Here is a 17,942-nt window from a genome sequence, read left to right as displayed (position 1 = left end):
GTATTTTTTCCAGAACCTGCAGATTACGTGGTTATTTATTTTTTTCAATTGTCGAGAAACACTCGAAATAATTTGACATTGAGAGCCGTGTTTACTTTTCACGAAGCAAACTGACATGATAAAGACAAAGTTTATCTATCATAATGAAGTAGTAACCACGCCCCATTTATCACCTGATAAGATGAGAATGTTTGATGACACTACTTACACATTTGATATGATATTAAACAAACACGCTAATCAATCATGACTAACGATTATTATGTCACATATTTCATTTGAGAGTCAGTTGGTGTACAGAACGAATCGGCACTATGAAGTCGTAGTTTAATTGAATATCTATTGAAATACTGTATGATTAAACTAACTGAGTCATAATCACCGAGACCTGACCCACTGGGGGGACCTATCGGAGGACATCAGCCGAGGTTAGCTTTGGTCACACTGAATGTTAAAGGGTCCTTAATATTTATTTATACATATATTTGACGTTTACATTGTGTAGATTTTGGTGGGTTTTTTTTTTTTATTAATTCCCCATGGTGCATTACGAAAACCTATGACCAAGAAAACGCAGTGTATGACGACCTCTGACCTTGGGAAAAGCTTACATGCAATATAACATAAAAAGACTTTCCTTTTGGTGTATGTTTTTGTAAGAAATGCAGATACAAAAATGCTCCTTTATTATCATTGTATTCTTAGGCAGAATTTATTAAAAAGCTTCTACATTCCTTTATTTTCTCCCATCTGAAAGGAATAGGTCAAAATTTAAGTTCTTCGTTCTTGACCAATTTACAAAATGTACCTTTTTTGTATGATGTATGCAATGTGCGCGCATTCTTGATACGTTGTCAGAAAGAACAAATTGATAATTTTTTATATCGAGTCCATGGATATGTAGGAATAAGGACCTAAATTGATTGACCAAGGTCATGTGTAGAACACTAGGTAGTTAGATATGCAGAGATCCAAAACTTGGTGGGGAAAATAGCACGCTGTATACTAATAAAACCGTAACGTGATTAGCACTTCCATACTGTAGCTCGTTTCGGAAAGAAAGCGCGTCAGAACATATTTTGAAACTATTTACATTTATATCTCTATAATAATATTGATAGAATTTTTGGTTCATTTTGTTTACGGAATACTGTAGTATTGATCGTGAAAGGTGGCGGTAACGAACAATGATCAATCTCTTAACTCATACAAGCAATACAAAATAGAGAGTTCGGCAAACACGGACCCATGGATATCATACCAGAGGTGGGATCAGGTGCCTAGGAGGAGTAAAGCACCCCCTGTCGACCGTTCACACCCGCCGTGAGCCCTATATCTTGATCAGGTAAATGGAGTTATTCGTAGTCAAAATCAGTGTGCCAAGAACGGCTTGATAGTCGGTATGAAAAAGGTCAGACAGTATTTGACCCAATGATAGGTTAGATTTCCCTCGATATAATTATTTCCAAGCATCATACTTACCTGTCAGATATTTTATTATGTAGCTATTTATTCTCGGAATTTGATATCGTTGATTAAAATTTTAAACACTCCTCAGTCACAGTGCCATCTACATTCAACGCATCTCATCTTCCTTCGAGTAGTCTCTCTTTTACGAAAAAGAGCAGGGAGATGGGGAGGGAGTATAAGGGGCAAGTATGATACTAGGAGATAATTATCTCGAAGGAAATTTATAATCGCCTTCGCATCATACTTACCTGTTACAGAATTTACTATAGCTACAGATTTTGAAGTTAAACTTAGGGTGGATTGATTGATTGAATATTGTTTAACGTCCTTCTCGAGAGTATTTCACTCATATGAAAGGTGAATATACGATATTCAGTGAGAAAGTTTCCCAGTTTACTTTCGGAAGGTCGGTGGTCTCTTCCCAGGTACATTGAGACTGGGTTCTCTCTTGGAACCACCAATAAAAACTGGGCGACCCAGATAACTGAAAAATTGTTGAGTGTGGTGGAAACATCAAAACAAACAAACAAAACATTCACTCTATAGGCGTTTCAACAATCTCGTTTAAAGACAGCATTTCGTAAATGGTACGGTCGTTATAACGATCTAGTTTACCAATACAATCTGTCAATAAGTCAAATGCTGTCTGCCGTGTTTCATACCAATTGTTAGACCGTTCTTTGTACACTGATTTTGACTGCGGATAACTCCGTTTACTCGATCAAAATATAGGGATCACGGTGGATGTGACCGGTTGACAAGGGATGTTTACTCCTCCTAGGCACCTGATCCCAACTCTGGTGTGTCCAGGGGTCTGTGTTTGCCCAACTCTTAATTCTATATCCTTGAGATTGGATTATTGTTCGTTCTCTTCGCCTTTTCATACATTCAGTGAATCATTCTTATCTGGAGATGGTATACCCAGTATTCGACACATTAATGTCCCATCGTATGTGTCTTTCATGAACGGAAAGTGCATGGAAACAACTAACACTTTTACCTGAAGCATCTGCCATCTAAACAATGTTTTGAATGTCAAAAACTTTACAGGGGCATAAACATGATTCTAGTAAAATAAAAAATACTTGGACATTAATTAGTAATGTGGTAGTATTTGAAATGTGTAAACCATAGCAACAAATCTAAATTTAAAAAACTGACACAAAGATATATCTAAGACATCTAAACTTTTCATCACGAGCGAGCCCTGTTTATGTTTACATGTTACGTGACTCAGCTATCAACATGGCGCCAAATTTGACGGTTTCAGAGAAAACAGCTTTTGCAACGAAAGTTTTCAGTTCATATTTCTTTGTGTTTGTTTCTAAATAGATTTAGCTACAATCTATTTCGAAATGCTGAATTGTTTTGAAATTCTGTTTAGAAATCTTGGTGTTCTCACCCCCGCACGTGGTTTACAAGTGCTTGTTTATAGTTTTATGAAATGCGCGCGCATTAGTCTCACTCTAGATATAGATTGCCACCGTGTTAACAAACACGAGTTGGGAAGCCAAGATTTATATTTATATAAGATCTTTATTTCTATAACATAAAAACTGTCAATTTCAGTCGCTCAAAAATCTTGTACATGTCCATTAAATCTACCTGGCTTGAAGTTTCAAACGGGAGTTTACATAATGATTGTAAAACAAAACCAATATCCTATGATGGAACAAGCGTACTTCTTAGAGGACGAGGAATGAAATAGCCTTTAATGAACTTTCTAAAAGTTTTTGCCTGACCACTTGCAAGAGATCAATGTCTTTTCCCCGAGCACAATCAAAATATAGTTTGGGTCTATTATATGTTTTGTTTGTATCATTTCGCAGACAATATTCTGCTCGTTTTGACACTGTTTTAGGAAACCCTTTGTTAATGAACTATTTGTGGATAATCTCCACTCTGTCAGCTTTATCATTTGTATGTTTGAATGAAGAAACTCGCCGTCCTTTTGACTTACAAGGTTGTGTTAAACCCTTACATAGTAAACTATCAATAGTTGAGTTAAATCTGGTAACCATGGTTGTCTCGTCCAGAAGGGGGGAATCAGAGTGATTATGCAGATCTCTGTTTAAATTTTCCAGAGGATCTTTGGAAGAAGAATCATAAGTGAATAAGTATACCCAATTATCCCCTTCCAACTGAGACTCATGAATTCCAATGACACTGCTAGTTTGTCTGGGAAGGGATACACAAAACTCTGAGTTTGTCTATTCCATCTGGTGGCAAATGGATATATTTGTGGCTTGTCTCTCATATTGAATATTGTCTGTGCCACGACTTTGTTCCGCACCCACTCTGTTGGTAATATTTTAGACCTTCGAAACAAGGTCTTACTAACGCATTGAATGTTCATGCTATGAGTTGAGGAGTTAATAAAACATTGTTCTTCATGAACCTTAGGAACATGTTAAAGACTGAAAAGTATAAAGATGGAAAATGCATCCCCTCTTTGTTCATGAACGTCATTACAGTAGAATGACCCATATTTTTTTGGTTCTTTAATACTACTTCATAATGCCGGATTGTCAGAAATACAACAATCATTTCTAAATAATTTATGTGTTGACAAGCTAGATCTTCTGACCAAATCACCCAATACTTGTAGCTGACCAAGATGCGCTCCCTAACCGGTCGTGGAGGCATCCGTCACTAGCGTTTGGGAGATTGATGTATCCTTAAGGCATCCGTCACTAGGGTTTGGGAGATTGGTGACGTATCCTTAAGGCATCCGTCACTAGGGTTTGAGAGATTGGTGACGTATCCTTCAGGCATCCGTCACTAGGGTTTGGGAGATTGGTGTATCCTACAGCGGTAAACCTCTGGTGGTTTTTCCAGCAGTCTAGGTGCGCTTTCACACAATCTAATAGAGGTACATGTATTTCAAATCAAATGTTTCCCCTATCTTTTCCCAATAATGCAGATGTGATTTGATGGATTTTGTGTGTATTCTTTCCCATGAGGAAACATCAAAACGCTAAAAATGTGTTTTGATGAAAATGGTAATAATTTCTTAAATGGCGCCGAAAATGAAGATGAGCATGTGCCGAACTCGGACGTGGTTACAAATTCCGCGAATGATTGTATATTGTTTAAGGTCCAGCTCGAGAATTTTTCACTCATATGGAGACATCACCATTGCCAGTGAAGGACTGCAAAATTTAGGCCTAAGTTCGGCGCTTACGGTCTTTGAGTAGGGAGGGACCTTTATCAGGCCATACCTGCTGTGACAAGGAGCCCATGTTTTTGCGGTCTCATCCGATGGAGAGCCCATTGTAGTCGCCTCTTATGACAAGCAAGTGGTACTGATCCGTATCCATCAAGGCTTGACGTCAGTCTAGGAATACAGTATTGTATATGATCATTGATGATCTAGGTTGGTGCAAAAAGTCACAAAAGGGGATTCCAAGTAGCGTAAAATTGCCATATTTCAAACTGTTGATTCATTGCTATGGTAATCATGGTAAATAGCAACTGGGATAAGGTACAAATGTATAAAGATGTAAGCTGCAAATATCTATCTCTCTGGGAAATATTCGTACAGAGCAGAGAGCTACAGATCCTCCAGCCCTAATAAAAACCTTCCCATTTACGGCGTAGAAAAATATGCACACGGAGATATATATATATATATTCCTACCAATAATAATCAATAGAAAATGAACGAGAGCCCCAGAGGCCTTATTGTTCACCTGAGTATTAGTTATAAGTATCACTAGTCACAAGGGCTATAGAATCTGTAATAATTTTCCTGTTCTGAATATCTAAGCTAAATTCTAATATTCAGCAGCAGTACAGCACAATATATGTTCTTAAAATACAAATACCTCTTAAAGTGCCCATACTGATGGATAACTTAACATAATATATGTTATATTAACACTATATGACTATTTTGGGCCTGCCCTAGAGTCAGAACTTTGCGAAATTCACAATTTTTGTACAGTAGCTGCAAAATTAAAGAAACAGTCTTTTAACAATAAAGAACATAATTATAATGGCCATTTTTACCCCAACCTAGAACCAAAATATAGGGATAATGGTAAAGGTCTATCTGCTCCCTCTAAATATATAATATAGTTTCAATTTAGTATGAATAGCATTGAAGAAGCTGTTAATTATATATTTTACACATAAGCATAATATACTAAGCTTGGTAACACCCTGGAGTCAGAATCTCTACCCCGAGGATCAGGAAATTTACAACTCTAGTTGAGACCTTCCGACTCTACGTGACTATGCATTTGGTTTTCTTTTAGCTGTGTAGTTGTAGAAAAGAAGATTTTTGATTGATTGTATCTTGTTTAATGTCTCTCTCGAGAATTTTTCACTCGTATGGAGACGTCCTCAAGACCGGTGAAGGGCTTCAAATTTAGGCCTTTGCTTTTTAAATCGGTCAATTTTGGCAGTTTTTGTGCCCCGGGGCAGCACGAATCTTGAAATTTCAAATTTATGTCCCCTTGTTTCAAAGATGCTTCATACCAAATTTGAAATGAATTTGAAGAGTAATCAAGAAGTTGCAAATGTTGCTAATGCACCCATTTAGTCACTTTGACCATTTTGCCCCCACCCTGGTACCAAATGCCCTACCCAAAGGATTATGAAATTTACAATTTTGGTAAAGGACAACCTGTTTCTTCTACATATCCATATAGTTTCAACTTAGTATTAATAGCATTAAAGATGTTATTTAAATGTTTAACACATAAAGCACTATATACCAAATTTGGTCCCACCCTGGAGTTAAAACCTCTAATTCGGGGATCATGAAATGTACAATTTTGGTAGAGACTTTCCTGCACCGTAATCGAAGTTTCTTTTTATAAGGGGTGGGTCTGTACTTCTTTGGTCTGTCCCAATAATTTCCCAGAGCGCTACTGTTACAAGAACTGAAGCTAGTTTTTGGTTTCAAGCTGTATCACTATGAAGTTGCAGTAAATTTGTGATGATGTGTTTAGGTTGTGGGTGGGTTCAAATACTTTTCAACTGAATCTTTTATGCTGTATGAAGATCTTTAGATACCCCAAGGACTGAAAACACAGGTGCGGGATCTAAGAAGAAACCTGCAGACATTCAGAAGTACTACATACTACCTCTCATTTCCGCAATAATACGGTTTTTTGTACAATTTGATGAAAGATATGACATCTTATGTGAACCTTTTAATTTAGATTGGTGACTGAAACCCCATGTACATATACTCCTGGCTTTTTACATGTTAGAATATATGGTTATGAGGGTAGTTTTGTTAGCGGTGACAAAATATAAAACATGCCGTTTAGGCTGTACTTGCAGACGATTGATTGATTGATGTTTTACGCCGTTTTGGCAACATTTCAGCCATTTTACGGCGGTTAAGACGAGGCATATAACATAAAACATTTCCGACTGTTAACAAATTAATTTTTAGTGATTTGTTTCCCTATACATGGTGGCGTGATACAGTGTATTTTGTATATCCACCATTTTAATTTACAAAACAAACCTGAAACGAAATGGGGTTTAATGATTAGTAATATCCCGTACAAAAATAATTTAACCATTTCAGACGAAGGTCAGAATCATACGATTAAAGAACGACTTGGGAAATAGAATTTTAAAAATATATCCATTATTTGTAAAACTACGTGTCTAACAATTTATTCAGCCATTATCCTTGATAACACTTTAAATTGATTGAAGTCACTATCCTTTATTAGAAAATATGTCTTACAACAGATGTTTCATTTTCCGTTTACAGGCCGTTGTGTGCTTCTATGAAAGGAGAAAACTGCATTGTGAGATTAATGGAGAGAAATGATGTCGTATGTCGCCATGGGAAAGAGAGGAAAGGTCTTGGTTGGTGATGACACTGAACACATTGAACTGATTGAAATTTAATGCCTTTAAGATAAGTTACAATGTATCTATCAATATTGTTGAAATAGGTATATTCTTAAACTATTTTCAAAGTCATACTGGAAAACACCAATATGACAAAGAATTGTAGCTCCAGGTGCTTAACCAGTATACTAGGTGAAAACCATTAACTCACATATAGATAAAGTACAGACGTTTGGTGTACAGAAAGTTCGACGCACGATTAGGATTTTCTAAAACTTCAGAAATATAAAAAGAATAGAACAGGTATTTTTATTCTCTAAACACACATTGCACTTCACTATGTTGAAACGCTTGTGTTAACACTGTCAGATAGATAGGCAAGGTATTCTTAAGAGAATACGTTAAGAAAACCGAGTTTTAAGAACCGTCGGTCTTTCTAATCCGATCTTATTGTAAAAGATCAGTTTTCTCTGAGAAGATTAGAGCGATTGCGTGCGTATTCCTTCCCGATTGTGTGTGGTACGGTGTGCATTATATTTGTATTGCTCGTCTACGATGTCTGCTTTTAAAGATGATCTAATATGATTTACCATATCTCTTTTTAAAAAATAGATAAAACTGTATTAGAATTTGATATCTAACATCACATTGTTGTCCAGATAAAAAAGGAAAATATATATTTAAAAAAAAACTACCATGGAGTACTGGATACACAATGATCATTAACAATGACTATGGTCTGCACACTGTAGATATAGTTCGCTGAATGTTTACACTTCCGTTATGTTAAATAAATAGCAATTAAGGTGGTACCACACATCGCATAAAAATGGCTGACTTCGTTTTGAAACATCGGTGTCTTAAATAAAACATCAGTCATAGAATATATAAGTTAAATGGCTTACATGTAACGTGTATGGCTTCCGATCAGTAGATCATGAAAAGAGTCCATCAGATGTTTAATTTTTTTCTCAATAACTTTTCGTAAAATCTGCAATTTTTCGCAATATGAGGTATAAATTTCAAGTTTCAATTTCAAAATATTATTGTACATACTTTCTTCGATGTGATATACACATTGGTTAGGCATGTTTAGATAATGTAAACGTGACCACACTTTTCAGTTTTAATTGATAAAAGACGATTTCAGGTAAAAACTGGTGCTTGTGAAATGTTACACCCCTCTGAAGTCTGCTTTGAAAGTTGCTTCCATTCTTGCCTTCAATATACATGATACATGTACTACCGATCGAATATAAATAAATAATAATAGGGGTAAAAACACGTGACGCTAATGTAAACTTAAAAAAAAAAAAAAATCTCGAGTTATATGTAATTTGAATGAGCACAAAAACCAAGGAATATTTTTAACAACTATTGGCTTGGAATTAACGCTAAGTCAATAGAAGTGAAAAATTCTCGACGAGACGTAAAAAGAAACAATCGATATGGGGACCATTGGAGAGAAAAAGAACAACATTTGCGAGACATGATGTGTCCTTTCTATAGTAACAATCCTGTTACAATACATATATTCAATAATAATTTATTTAACAAATATAAAATTCACAACTGTCATGTTCCAAGACTTTATTAAATGACGTAATGTTTTATCAGTTAATTTTGCATGGCCGTTCTGTTATTTTATTAACAATATCCACTAACGCGACATGCTCTATCAATAGTTTTGTTCTTTTCTCATCTGTATATAGCGATTTTACCAGATATTAACAAGACGACATGAAATATTTGCCATTAAGCACTGCTTCGCGAACCCTACCAATGCCACGTATATTTCGAATACTTTTTCCTAGATACAAATGTATTACAGGTGCAATGCTTAGAATGATAGATATATTCAAGAATTGCACAATTTGTCAAAATGCAAGGGATTCACCAGTTAACTCTTGATGTGTTCATTAAAATTCTATCGTGACAATCAGTCTAACTAAGAATTACGCAGTATTGGGTATTACATGATTAAGCAGCTATAAAAGCCCGGGGACTACTTTACTTACTTAATCGTGACGTCACATTTGTTTACAAATAGAAATGGTGAGTGTAAGCACATTGTGTGCTACGGGAAATGTAGATGAATGCACGCTTCCAAAGAGTTAGAAATACATGTGCATATAAAGTTAGAATAAGAAAATGTATAATGATAAAACAGGTACGTTTCATTTGAGAAGATTTCTCCAAATGTCTTTCTTTCATTTGGGCGGATTTGCTTTTTAAATTTAATTTGGGTGAATTTTAAATATTTCATTTTGGTGAATTATTTTGCAGATACCAGTAAAAAAAAATTAACACACAACTACATAAAGCACATAGAGTCATATGTTCCCTTTATTATATCAAATAATCGTCAGAACGAATGTGAGTAATGTTCACCCTTAGGGATGTCTTGTTATTTCTGAGGTGTTTTTTTTTATGAATGGAAATGGATGGCATCAATCTGACAGATATGGGATAAGAATATACTCTACGATATCAATTAGTTGGTGTGGCGCAAGCAGCAAGTGTAATACCCAGCCAAAACCGATATCTGAATCCGTCTACAGTGTCGGTAGTGTTCAGTGTGATATTCCTTTAAATTTTATTATCACATGTTTCATGTACAGTGCTTATACAGGTATTTTTAAAGAATATAATTCATAATAAAATAGTATTTTATAACGGACTCTATCTGCATGGGTTTTTACAGGTAATCCCCACATTTTGTGCCCTTTAAAAAAAAATTAATATTCCTCCCAAATAAAAATGAAATAATTTTCTCCGTCCAGATAAAAAGTATCGAATTAAAAGATTATTGACTGAACATCAGGGATTATGTCCGCCCCCACTTCTTGAGCGGATGCGGTCCTCACAAGCTCGGTCCGCTTCACCACTGAAATATCGCGGGCGGGTATTTTGTCTGATAATAAGCCAACAACCATTACTAAACGATTTACCCTAAAAGAAACTATGGGAAACTATTTTCAATACTTTATTAGCATTGTGGGTCTACATCGTAGAAATCATAATATGCATCTTGCGCATAAAAGATAATTGATATAAGATTTCTAATGCTCGTTATATTTATTTCATTGACCAACACAGAATTACAATTATCTACCATATGTATAATAAAACAGAGCTATTTTGTAACTTGTACATATGGAAGGTAATTTTTTTTTCATTTGTAGCGTTTTAGCAATAAATATCCCTCTGTGACTCCGACTGCTTCTTAACATACCCAAAAATTTTCGTTCCGATGTTCTCTTTATTTTACTATTCTGATGGCCCAGAACGACTAAAATAGGTGGTGATTAGAAGCAAAATTCACGGGTCTTTAAAACGTCCCTTATCATATAGGCGTTGGCGCGATTTAAAAAAAACACCTTACTGCTGCGGTCTTCAGCTCCATGCATGGATCAAAGTTTGTGGCACTTCAGCTAAAACTAAGTCACGCCCCTTTATGGGTGAAAACTTCTCGAATGTGACGTTAATAATTAACAAACAAATAAAAGTATGATGACTCGGTGGATGATAAGGGTAAAATATAGTTTTTTCATACAATTTATGAGTGAGAGTAATTATATCTGAATTCAAAATACTCATTGTACGCTCTCATTTCTTGAAAACCTCGATCATAAGGCAATACACCAGCCTGTAACTTATTGTCTACATTGTACAGGTATATACCAGCCTGTAACTTATTGTCTACATTGTACAGTATATCTAAACAAAATATTAAAAAATCATGCATTACTTAATCTGTAATAATTTATCAAGAAATTCCATGAACATCTTAAATGTCTCTACTACTGTGCTTACCGATCCACTTTATCTTACGTTTGAGGCAGAGTCATATTAGACCAGACATAAAATTATTTCACTCTTTAAAAAGTGATGGGAATTCAACAACGTTAACAATGTATATCAAACCGAGTCTTAAACGTTCACTAATACCACAATGGCCAACAACTGTTAGTTGTTACATGAAATTACACACCTAGGAAAGTTAACAAAGGTTACGGAGAGATAATAACTGGTTAGAATTTCACTTTATGTCTTATAGGATTTTCTGGTCGTTAAAAATGGTAGCTTATTAATTGTGTTCAAACTTGTGAACATTGTCTAATTATCTGTGCATAGACACTTTCATCCCACCTTTTTATCATTGATTTAAGGTCATATCACATATCATAACGAGGCTGAAATTAGCAATAAGCTTCAGTTATATTGTCACAATATGATGATTTTATCTTTCTTCAGACAGACTTTGAGCAACCAAGCAAACAGGGTTTTATGACTGTCGTGTACCAAGAGAAGAGGGGGGAATTCAACACAGAAAAGGGAAAACCAGACGACTCGTCAAAAAGTGCATACTTTATTCAAAACTCATCGATGTCAATTAAAAATCAGATTCCCATATATTAGGTTTTATTATTTCATATGAGATGTGCTTTGAGTCTGATATACAAAAGCAGAGATTCCTTTTCACAATTCTGAGACATAGGGTTACAATCATGTTATACATAAAGGAGGCATAAACGTCATTTCTAATTTTTATGATCGTCTGCAAAACCTGAATACATTAAACGATGCTCATGTAAATTTCGTACGATAAAGAAATATTATCCTTCGCCATTTTTATACCCGTTTTAACCTCTGTAATGTGACGATTGACGAATATACAAATTTTTGACAGGTGTGTATATATATTACTGTGAGAGGACGACCTTTGTAAAGCTGCGTAAAGGTTGAGATCTAATGCACACTCCTATGGGGAAACACTTTGTTCAAGTTTTCGGTACACTGAAGCATGTTCCGTCTTAAAGCGGCGAAGATAGAAGGGTTTGTTTTATAAAATAGAAATGTCTAAATTATTCCAAGAGACTGCTGTTTAACGTCCTGTAGAGATTATTTCATCAATTTCGAGGCGCGTGCTCTTCAGCTGAAGTGCCTACCATGACACGGGACCTCAATTTAAGGGTCTTATCAAAAAGACCAGTAATCCCAAATGATTAGGCAAACAACTCCTCACCCACTCTCTCCCCCCCCCCCCTCTTTATTACGTGTGATAGTACATAATAATCCATTTTCAAGTATAGATATATCTACGGCATGTACTTTGATCTGCAGAAAGAAAGAAGATTTATGCCTGCTATTCCATCATTGTTCATGATAACCCTTGTTATATGATAAATAACATATTTCTCAAAATTGAATTAAAGACCAGCGACTTTCATTTTAATGTGCATGATGAAAGAACAGTCCCAAACCGGTTAACAGCTCAGGTCAGTCCCCCTGCCGGGGCGCTGTGATTAGCATTTAACACCTTTAAAATATGTTTTATTCATACGCAAATTCTAATTCGTATATTCAATGATTAAAGTCGACTTTGTCAACTCTATAAACTATTCATATTTAAATTCTGTAATATATTATAATATCATACATTATTATAACATAATAGTGTTGCACCAATATAGACAGCAAAGTATTGAAAGTCATCACAAATTAATCTCAAATCTAAATAAAAATGATTCGAAATGAAAGCAGCAAGGAAAAGGGGAAACGGATGGCTTGGCAGTCGACGATCCTACGAGTTTGTAGGTAAAGATAAGGAACCGCAAAGGATAGAGAGCCAATTATCTGATTCTGTTCTCAAACTTTAAGAAATAAAAACGCTTGATTTCTTGAAATCGAAAAGAGATTAAAACAAAAATTTCTCATCAACATGCACCGGATGATCGAAACAAAAATACACAAATGACGATAAACGAATGGAAGAAATATAAATAAAAGATTTGTAACTAGTGTTCTCATGTATATACCAAAAGAAAACATAGATGCAGACAGGTTTTAATGAAAAATACATTAATCTTTTACAAATGATAGTTTTTTAAATAATATTTTCCTTTAATTAATCACTTTATTTGAATCAAAACATTATCATGTTTTCCTTTGTAGATCTTAGAAGTTGGAAATGAATACCAATAGAGAGTTCTTTGGTCTCTGTAATATATTTTTCAATGATGAAACGATAAACATTTTTTTATGCAAGTTAAAGACTGCAAGTACCCGTAAGGTTTAAAACTATCGTTCTCAAATGGAATATAGAGTTTTTGACCATCTCGAGACTTTGCTTGAAACCGCACAAATTCAAGCTAATCAGCTTATATGCCTTTGGAGGGACTTAACACGATAGAATTATTCAGGACTATTATCATACAATTGCATGTCATAATGAAAACAAAGTATGTACTTTAAGAAGCAAATTTACAGAATTCTCTTACCTCAGAATCCACAGCGACATTAATGTAAAACCTCAGGAACTTTTATACAAGTTAACTGTACAAAAAGTTGACTTTTCCTTGGGGGACACGTATCAATATTAAACGATTGGACTACTTTCCAAATACGATTTTTTTGCAATAATGCTAATTCCTAAGTTAAACTGCGCAAAATCTTCCCAAGGCAAAAACAAAACCAATACGGTTGCAGTGAAAAACTGAGATGACTCGTGGTCATGTGCATAGAAATGTCACCGATTGCCAGTGCAGCTCTCTATTGTCTTCTGTGAAGATCGTATGTCTCGTCAATGATAGAGTTTCGGATAAGTATAGCCTCAGATTGACAGACCCGGTTCGCCTTAACCTCTTCAGCTCTATAGAGGGATAAAGATAGATAGGGTGTACCATTACTGATCGCTAGACTAAATTACAGGTTAACTTTCACGCTAATTATATGGGGACTAATCGGTGCTGCAACAAAAATTTCCTCGCCTTTGTATATGTATTTGGAAGTAGATTTGGTGTCGCATAGTTAAGAGATTTTTGTATTATGGACTGTTCGTTTCATCGAAGATGAAAGTGTGAAATGACACAAGACTAAGCAAGATACATTGTTACCAAGACATCCTGCATATGATTAAATAACAAAAAGTACCATACAGAAACTGCACTATAAATAACAGGAAATGTGCCTTTTTTAATGTATCAATGCCATTAATTGATGTTTCCTGTACTTCATAAAGGCAGATAATTTGATAAAAATAAGTTACCGAAACGCTATTCTAAATTACGAAGTATAGACGAAGACGGCAACGGAATAACTAGCTAACCATTGACAAATAGGCGATAATACTGCCAACTGGGTAAGTGTAACCTTGCCAAAAGAAACATGCCATGATATTGTCAAGACGACATTTGTTTCTCTGCATAAAACCATGATCTTGACACATAATTAAGGAAGCAAATCCATCAACCTCCGGCAGAACAGCATTATCTAAATGCAGTGAAAGGTACTAGAGAAGGTTGCCGAGAGTCGGTCACATTCATAAACAGGAAAAGATTCTAACAGTCTCAGAGAGTATAGATACAGTGTGCACAACAAGCATACCATAGGAAACACAATCTATCTTATATGAAGCACTTTACGAGAATACAGCTGAAGTATATAAGGTATGTGAATCACTTAAAAAACAACAATATTGGAGCACCGGCGGTAGATGAAGTTAACAGTTTACCGGCCGTCTTCACAATTCAATTTTCTCACACCATTTCAAACGTGTAGTCCATTTTTACATCTATAACTGTGTTTATGGAAATTTTACAATGACCTGAAAAACGAAGAATTCCAACGAATTTCTTTAACTCTAAGCGAAAAGTCTTTGAAAAATGTACGTTGGAGTTGTGCCTGCCTGCTGCAATAGCTTTATCTTCTGGGTTGTTTTAATTCCTATTTCTTGTCTTATCACTGAAGTGTCATCAAATGGTGACAACATGTGTCTACACCCTGTCAATTGGTGAATATTAGTAATAACCGCCCACCCGTATCTCATCTTATCTCAAACACCTTTAACCATATGCACATACTGGGGGTGACAATGCACAACGATAGGCCTGCATTAAAACGATGTCATCCGAATTAATTCGGGTATCTTGGAAGTGAAACGTGGAATTGGGACGACAGTCATATGGATGATTGTTCGTTTTGGGTGTCCTTTAAAATATGACGTAAATCTAACGCCATATTATATATATATATATATATATATATATATATATATATATATACAGCACTAAAATGACCAACGACGTCCCTTCTTCAGGACAAACGAAAAGAATTACGTAATGTGGCCGATATTAACAGAGAAACTACATATAAATACATCTAGCACTACAACTACACTAATCTACAAACGTATTTACAACGCAGACTACATGTTTTTTGGTTTTAGGCTTTATATATATATATATATATATATAGCGGAATAAAAAATTGCTTCCTAGTAATGCTTTCCCCATATAAAAATAGGCATCACACGATTATTGAGATTACATCACGAATCTGAAGTTCACGATTAATTACGCTCTTCGTTCAAATAAACTTCCAAAATTTCGGAGGAATTGGGATAGTAAAAAAAATGTTTACAGAGATATTACAAAAAGTACTAAATTTTGAACAGTGTATTGATTTTCATCGCAATGTTAAAATTTACTTTCTCTTCAAAAGAAATGCTTGCACCTGGGACACAACTTTTGATATCTACTTTTTATTTAGCGCATGGCATGTGTCTTAGCATCCAACTTTAGAAACTTGATAGGTTTTACATTCATTTTTATAATACATGAAAATCTTACCTTGAACGCTGCGATAAAACTAAATCCTGAATGAAACTAAGGATTGCAAATACAGAACCCCAGATAGTCACAATTCCTCTCGTAAAATTCCTTAAATTTAACAGAGGTAAATCCAAAACGCCTTCCAACGGTTGATATTTCACAGTCGTCGCAGAAATAAAATGTAAGTTAAGTGGTTCATAACGCTTACGCAATTTGACGGGTAAAATCGTAACTTTTATGACTGTCTCTCGCCAATCATCCCCGTGTCAAATACACGTATCAGTTACATCTTCATTTTAAGCCCAGTGTCATACAAAAAATATTCTAAGGATAAGGTCCAATTCTCAACTTCATCCGAGATCTATTCCTAAACGACAACAAGAAAAAAACACTACAAAGCGCACCTGATGATAGTTAATTATCGCTTTTAATTTTCACCCTTCCTTTAAAAAAGGCCTGCAAAACATTCCTATGATAAAGATCAAAATCCACAAATGAAAACTTTATGACTTTATTAAAATTTGAATTTCCTCGGCATTGAATTCTTGAACAATGGTGACTTTTTTAGGATACATAACTATTCTTGTAATCTTAATAAAATCCATAAAGAATTTGTAATAAAACAGTTCATTTAATGCGCGGTTACATTAATGTACCCGTAATTGAATGTGACAACAGGTGTATACATAAAAGGGTGATAACAACCTCTATTAGACATAAACTGATATATTAAAGTTTCGGAAACTGATTTTTATTATGCGTAACTTGTCTGTTTATCCCTTCTGAAAAGTCTGGCTGCACCTTTGTCGTAAAGTCGTATGAATCAGGAAGCAGTGGAATTTCTATTGCGTTCTCTTTACGATCCTCCAAAATTTCTTCGTGTCGACAAAAAATCGTTAATCAGACTCAACATACAACATAGAGTATGCTACAACTCTCTTAAAATTTGAAGCACAATATATACATCTCTGCTTACAAGGAGTTTTTTCACTGATTTGTCGATTTAAATTTTATCATGAAATCTTTAAAAGTACGAAGGCGCACTGCCAGATCCTGGAAAATTGTCACTATTAGAATGAGTGGTTTCAGACATATATATGTATACATATCCTTATTCTGGTATGATTTCGTTTCTTTAGATGCAGTTGAAAGGTTTATACATGTATATGTTGTGTTAACATTAATTGCATTATATAATATGCTATTTCAAATTTTGAAATATCAGGAAGTTAGCATGAAGACAGAAATCTAAAAAAAAAAATATTCATTCATTTTTATTTTTAGATTTATTACACGCAAATTGCATCCAAGTTGTCCTTATCTAAATACAATTTAAATCTTTACTGAACTACAACTACGTGCGGCATTGCGATACACCAGGACAATCAAAACAAATACAACGCAATATAACCGTACAGGTAACTACTGGGGGAAATCTGTATCATCCAAACACTCCCTCACACCAGAAGTTATCATTAAATATAAAGGAAAATTCAAATAGCCCGCCTTTTTTCGTTGGTGTCAACGGTTGTTAAATCGAAGAGAATCATAAACAATTAATTTATGATGTGGGAACAATACTTAGCGGGTATTTCTGTTAGCTTGAAGCGATGACACATCTTTATTATGGATCATAAAGCAATAAAATACAATACCTGAGTGCAGCGCTTCGTGGACGAGGAAATGAATCAAAATGAGGCAAGTACATTCATCCATTTTTGTTTTAGAAATTTATAATAAATATTACCGAGAAATCATTGTTGAAATGAGGCAATTTCAATTTCATTTTGACGCGTTATGCATTACAGTTTCATATTTTCAAAAAGTTCGTTATAACAACAGTTCTTCTTCATAAGAAAGGTAATCATTAATAATCAGTAAAATGAAACCCATATACAGACCTAGCTAGTAACCTTAGCATTTTTTTTTAATTTCAGGGAGAAATCTATATTGGTGTTGTTGATACAATGTGTTTGTTCGCAGTGGCTCAGTATGTGTTAATGTTTGAAAACATGCATATATCTCGGGCATATA

At 34.8% G+C, this 17,942-nt stretch overlaps 1 protein-coding gene across 4 annotated transcripts in view; it reads right to left on the bottom strand.

Moving 5' to 3' along the window:
* The window catches only part of LOC125647493 (sonic hedgehog protein-like), a 73,319-nt gene extending 56,891 nt beyond the window's left edge, over nucleotides 1-16,428 (bottom strand). The window contains exon 1 of one of the 4 annotated variants that reach the window (XM_056139790.1): nucleotides 15,927-16,428. The gene's annotated coding sequence lies outside the window, so the exon portion shown is untranslated. Of the gene's footprint in view, nucleotides 1-13,577; nucleotides 13,857-15,926 lie in introns of those variants that run through there. The other 3 variants (XM_048874172.2, XM_048874176.2, XM_048874174.2) reach the window with 3 other exon arrangements.
* Between the last annotated feature and the right edge of the window lie 1,514 nt (nucleotides 16,429-17,942).

The sequence above is a fragment of the Ostrea edulis genome, chromosome 6 (assembly GCF_947568905.1).
Source record: "Ostrea edulis chromosome 6, xbOstEdul1.1, whole genome shotgun sequence".
Classification (NCBI taxonomy): domain Eukaryota; kingdom Metazoa; phylum Mollusca; class Bivalvia; order Ostreida; family Ostreidae; genus Ostrea; species Ostrea edulis.
The sequence above is the reverse complement of the archived record's forward strand: the minus strand, read 5'-3'. Positions and strand labels throughout refer to the sequence as shown.